This window comes from Echinococcus granulosus, assembly GCF_000524195.1.
Source record: "Echinococcus granulosus chromosome Unknown EG_S00173, whole genome shotgun sequence".
Taxonomy (NCBI): Eukaryota; Metazoa; Platyhelminthes; class Cestoda; order Cyclophyllidea; family Taeniidae; genus Echinococcus; species Echinococcus granulosus.
The window spans coordinates 60,275-67,097 of NW_020170553.1; positions in this window are offsets into that span (position 1 = coordinate 60,275).

Below are 6,823 nucleotides of genomic sequence, written 5' to 3' on the forward strand. Positions count from 1 at the left end.
TGCCAAAGGAGGACGAAAAAGCGTTACAACTCAGTCGGAAAATATTCACTTGTAAATCACTTGTTCAAGTGGTGGAAATACTTAGATAAATCCCTGTTTCCTCTTTTCCAGCGAGCTACAAAGTTGCGGGTTATTTTCTTGCACTTAGTGTACTTAGGTGAAGAAAAGAATGTTATTTTCTGGGCATTTCAGACTTGAAGGAATGGGTTTTAAAGGGAGTTTTCAGAGTTATTTACTTTTCCTATAAAACAAATGAGATTGCATGATTGTGAAAGGTGTAACATCTAAGTCATACTTGAGCGAAAGTAGTATGACGAAGAGTTGGTTCAGCCTGCAGAGACTGAAATGCCTGAGTGGCTTACTGGGCCCTAGAACAAGTCATCAAGTCACTCTAAGAAGAGCAATTTGAAATGAACAAGGTACCAGTCCAAAGACATTAGAGCCACGCAAGGAGGCCTCTTATAAGTTTTATTTGGCAATAAACCTTTTGTTTTGTGGATGGGAAATGATATGGCCAATTGAGCAGCGAAGATGAATTATGTGTTCCGTTTATTGCAGGCAAATGTGAATGGTTTTTGTGCAGATAATCGCGTCACTGCATTGCAAAGGAAATGGAATGCAACGGATACACAAACTGTGGAACGTACCCTGAAGAGGGTTATACAATCACCACATAGTCGTCTTACAGACTTTCATACCTTCTACTCGAATGTTCCATTGCTGACTGCTTAAATGCACTATCACCGTACCTCCTCTACCCTACTCTGCCCAACCCTACGCTACCATATCGTTTGGTACAGTACCGCACCATGCTGTACTGTACTGTAATCGCGCTGTTGGCATTGACAGAGCGACTTATTTTGAACCACTCGGATAGATTTGAGTGCATGCATTTACTCTCCACGCCAATCCCCTGGGAACAGCATACCCTGGTATGTCTTGTGCCACGTTCTGACTGGAATGGAGTGGAGTGCACTTGATTGGCCTGGAGAGTACTGTGTTAGAAAGGCGCACTTGTCATTTACCTGTTGTGTAAGACGCTGCTATTACTGGTTTTCTTGTTGCAAAGCAGTCACATATTCTTAAGTCCCTAGATAACTTGGATGCCCGTCATCCAACTCCATTTAGCGTGCATCATTTTATGCTTAGGATGTCATGCCGACGCATGACAGGCGAGGTGTACTTTGCTTTTCAGGTCAAGGTCCGATTACTACCAGTTACCTGCACGGTGGATTGGACATCCCTCCCACTATCGTCATATTGGCCCGTCTCTCCATCTACAAATTCTCCGGTAGTACCGGAGTGGGCGTAAGAAGGCTCACGATCCCCTAGACAATGTGCCAGGTGATGAAGACGAGGCGGTTGCACTGTACAGTCCCCAACACACCACAAGCGTGGAGGAGAAGCAGTCTCCCTCCTAGAAGTTATTTCTTGACACCGGTCATCATCATTGTCAACACGTCACCACAAGTCAAGCCCACTTGCCTTCACTGCAGAACGGAGTGGTCGTGACATGGCACCTCATCATCACAACACCGTCCGCCATGGCGTGGCTCACTACTGCCCCATTGACGTGCCAATCGTGTGCAGTCACAGTAGTAATCACTCAGTGATGAGTAGCTATTCACCCAATTTACCTACCATGCCACTGACAAGCCGAGGCAATTCACACAGCGCCATCTGCCCTTGTGGTCACACCTTACTTAATTTCGTACCCCCAACACCACTACAACCACCACTCGACAGTCACAATCACGCAAGCAGTAGAAGTGGCAGTTGTGTGAGTGAGGCGAAGGAGAGGATGCAAAAGTGTTTCAATGTCTGACAATGATCCACATATGCCCTAGTCTCCAAAGAATTACGGAAATATATCAATAAATTTGCGATTCTGTACGTGAATGACTGAGAGTATTGGCACTGGGATGGCGACAAGTGTAGAGGAGTGTTGTGAGAGTACCACAGACCATAGACAGTTGTGCACGGTCTATTTATAGCGTTTCTTATGGTTTCTTCTTATTTATAAGCTTCATTTAATCAAATGTGAATCGAGTATGCCTGTCGCTTTAGCGACCGAGAAGGATAGATGGATCGTGTTGAGGAACACTCTCTAGTCCTGATAATGCTACTGAAGCATTGGATATATATTAGATAGATGTTTGGAAAGCTGTTACTCCGTCTGAGTGGTACCGATGCATATTTTTCACAACGTTATTAACTGACAAGCTAAAAACTCCTGGAAGGGAGATGACCAAATTTTCTTCCTTTAGAATATGTGAGATTAGAAAAACTTTTAAGATTGGCAAATTTTTGCCTTTTGATTAACTATGCAATTCTGCAATGAATGATGACAACATAACACTCATCCCTGAGGTGATTTTCACGCAGGAATGCGGTGGTGAACAGGTGCTACTCCACGGCCTCAGGAGATGATTGTCACAGCTTCGCGGCCTCAGTACTGGACAATCACATGACTACAATGGAAATGGCACAACCAGTTGGGAAGGGAAGGCAAAGTGGTGGGATCAGATTTGGCTTAGGGATTGCTTTGCTTTTTAAGAGCAAAGCTAAGAGCGCTGTTCGAGGGGGGAAAAGTATGGTATGTTGTGGTGTTGGCTACTTCAAAGAGAAAATACTGGTTTAGAATTCTTTTAAATCATCACACAAACGCCGCAATAAATCAGCGATAAAAGTTTTTGCTTAAACGAATATTCGAATAAGTCATAGTTGAAAAGGGGTAGTGTAAACCTCCAGGAATTCCCTAAAACCCAGTTATCGTAATTCACAGGCAACTGATGAGATTCTTGACCACAACATGACTCGTCCTTCTTGGCAATTCTACTCGATGTAAATTTTCATCCAGTTGGAGAACTGTGACGGAGAAAGGGGATCGTGCAGTTCATCCCCCGTGTCTATCACTAGTTGCAGAAGCACTGGCCTAAAAGAGGAGTCTTTTAAAAATAGACGGAATTAAACACAGTTGCGTGGGGAAGGGGTTTCGTGTCCGTTCCTCTGCCACCTCGATCTCACCTCAGTGCTATTCACTCATTTCTATCTATCTCGGTTCTGTCCAACCAGTAGCTGGGTGGAGGAAGTATCTCATGTCCTCTTCACTGCCATTATTATGCGTAAAGAGTAGACAGCTCCTCAACAAACGTCTTTAGACGTGTTATGGGCAGTGTCGCCTCCGTTGTTATGGCTTGTTTGCAGGACAGTGGGCTGGAGTAGTAAGTTACAAGGGCAGGCCCTCTGTTAAGCGTCGACACAGATTAGCCCATCCTCGGCATGTGCACTTCCTTCGCCTCGCTGATGTTTAGCATTTCATGAGCGAACGCGGGATCCTTCTCCTATAGGATCGAGTTCGCTTTCCGCCGCTACCAATGTAGCTACTAGAGTCTTTCCTGGAAGTGAAATGAGGAGGAAATAGTACCATTAGAAAGAAGAGCTGAGGCTATTGGCATAGATCTCAGGCCATAGTGCCGAGCAGAAGCACAATGGGGAAGCGTCAAGTACCCCGTTACTTATCACACAGAATGTTAGGATTTATATGTCCCTCCGGATTTGCGAGAGTCCCATTAATCAACCTCAAGTCCATGTGTGTGAATTGGTGATGCCCTTGACGCCTGTGCACATACACAGTGAAAGTGAGGATGAATAATTCCCAAATGTCTGTCAGTAAGCTGATTTAATTGCCATCTGATAATTGACATGAAACCGAGGAAGAACATGACATATGGCTGCTCAATGTGAAATTAACTGCACCATATACGTGCATGAACACGGATGTAATCCTATCGAGTTTACACTTCGATTAGTCAAAGAAAAGTAAAGGTTTCAGCATGGAAGTCTTTAATACCAAATAGTATGAGTAAGCTGGGGCATTGCGGTGTGTGATAAACATCTGCTACTTGACTGCTAGGGACACAGAGTGGTCCACTAGGTGCGTATTTACGACATTTTGATTGGCCTTGACTTCCCAATGGTTAGCGGGATATTTAAAGTCCATTTGTGGGTATTATTGTCCAATTAGGGGAAGTGGATGGCAGCGAGGGCATTAAAGCGCTTTTTCGTGGACGGAGGTTAGATGCACCTTACCATGAGGCGAGTGTGATTGGAATAGATGAGGGGATAAGATGGTGTGGGATGGTGAGGGATGGTGTGGGGTGAAGTGGCTTAGGTTATATGTGTTGAAGTGGATTAGGGTGTGATAAGTGGTGATCGATGAGTGATGTGGCGACTACTTGGGCGCAATCAAGACAAAAAGTGATGTGGATAGCTGTGCAATCTTTTCCCTGGGCTCGAAGCTGACTCTCATATTCAGTGCCAGTGGGAAGACTGACATTAATATGCTATTCCATGTCTTCTACATGTTTGCATCTGGTGATTCGATGCCTTCCGCTCATCTAACCCGCTAATATAACTTATGTGAATTAAAAGCTCCTTTTGGAACTGGAACCTTTTTAATCCTGTTTTAGCTAATTCCCAACTGACGTATTAGCAGAAAGCGGAAATGCTAGAGGGGGAAATCGGACAGGTTTGACAGGCATATCGGTAGATAAAAGTTGAATATCTTGTCAATATATTGGATGCACAGGTTATTGACAAAAGTGCAGGATTTTTGCCTTCTTCTCCTCGATGGAGAACTTAATGTTGCATTGCGATTATTTCAACAAAATGTCCATAAACGGTATTCGCACATGATGGCGAATTCTTGTTGCAAATCATGTTGCAAATGGATCAGTTTAGTTGTTTTGCAAAAATAAAAGGATTGGAAGTTGGTCGATGCTAGTCCATGCCTTCCACGCCCAACACCGCAACTCAGCTCTAGCGACTTCGCAGTTACGCGAGTTCAGGAGCACAGACAAAGGCATTTGTTTTGTAATGACTGCATTCCGGGTCCACTGATCCCACGTCTCGATGCAAAAGCCCTCTTTCTGTCCTTTGGTACGGATGAGGTGGAGACGGCTGCTGGATTTCAACTAAAATTTCAGTTCCTTCAATCTCACAACAGTATTCGGGGATTAAAGACATGTCACCCACTTAATTCCCAGGAGACTGAATGTGCTAAGCAATTGTCTAACATATGGAACCCAAAACACTTGGTTCTTTGCAATTTTGATGATTGGAGGTTCCAAGTTGATAGTCCACATTCTAGATCTGTGTGCGTCAGATGCTGCAAATACTTTTGAATTCGAAGGAGCGCTGTACAGTCTAGGTTATCCCTTTGCCAACCCAAGTGGCATGAAATGTGTCTGGAAACCTAGCGTAAGTCAGTCAGTACAAGGAATTTTGTATCATTTTACAAAACTATCTGCGGTGCGCTCGTTTGAAGGTTAGTAGGCATTTACAATGCAGTCCGTCAGTTGCAGAAGCTTTTTATGACTAGTTTTGTTAAACAAATATAAGGGTGAATGTTTCAGTCAGGGTAGGATTTTTGGGTACATGACTGACTATTACAGTCAACTGAATGTCACACGTAACTCCCATCTGCCTCCGGATTTGGGTGGGAAAAACGAAATCCAAATTTGCTGACCAGGTTGAGTCCAAACTTACCTGTTCATGCAATTCCCTTCTTTAAAAAGCCAAAAATGCAGTGATTCGGATAAAAGTGTAAGAGTCAGTTTAATCTGTGTCGTCAACTTCTTTGACACGGGATCAGAATTTTTAAATGCTGCTTTGACATACTTTAATGGAATTTTCACATCTATCAAAATGTGTCTTTGCGTTATTACCCACCTATTTATCAGTCCAAGAATTTTGTAGTGAAGGAAATCTTCTACAAGTGAGATTAGTTAATAACTTGCATAACAGAAGAAAGCGACGCCTAAGTGTAGATGTACAATAGCTTAATGAGTTGCCCAGGCAATGAGAATGTAATAGTGACGCATGTCCATCTGTTGAATCAGAGGAAATCGGTATATATAACCAGGCTAAAGTAACAAATTTGTATGAGGTTTCTTAAAAGGCATTAATAGACGACGAATTCATAAAATCTATGCCTCGTGTTGAACGAATCACCAACGGCATCTTCTAGAACAAAAGGTTGCCTCCTTCAGTCTATCCAACCGAAAGTAGTCATTTGGGTTTAATTGAGAGGTCATTAGTAGCTGATGAATGGACGAAAGGATTGACAAGACGAAGAGCTACAGGGGATACCTCATAACAAGTGTTACCTTTGGTATTTAGAATGAGGAAAGGACAATGGAAATCAACCCCAGCATCCTGAATTTTAATTAGTTTGTAGGAGAGGGGAGCCTGTAGCAGCAATTTGATGCCCTGTATCCTACGTTTATTTAGAAGGCAAGAAGTAAACGAGATAGTGCTGTCAAACCCTCTGTAAGATTTGTCTTTCACATTGGAGATCTGACAGATATTTATTCCACCTCTGTCCTAATAGCAGTTACCAGCCCAGGACAACCAGTGTTGTGGCTAACACCAAGTAATTTGTTTTCCGAAATGTGGGGAAGCATGCTGGAGCCCATGATCAGGTTCTACAAAAGCCTCATGCCTGTGGCACGGAGAGGGTGCACATTTTGGATACATTGGGTTTGGAATGTCCCCAGTGCTTTAGCAATCGCAGTCCCAGGGAAAGTCAACCACAATATCTGCCTTGATGTTTCTTGTTCGACAGCACCTGCCATTAATTTGTCTTCACCAATTTGAATTACTGTTTATGAAATAATAACGTGATCACCTTCAGGCTGGAAAAATGCATTGGCTGATCAGTCCCTAATTTTTGTTAAAGCAAACCTACCTCCTTTTTTGATGCATGTAAAAGCACCGGTGGCAAAAGCCAACTAATTACCTGGTCCAAATTACTACCTAT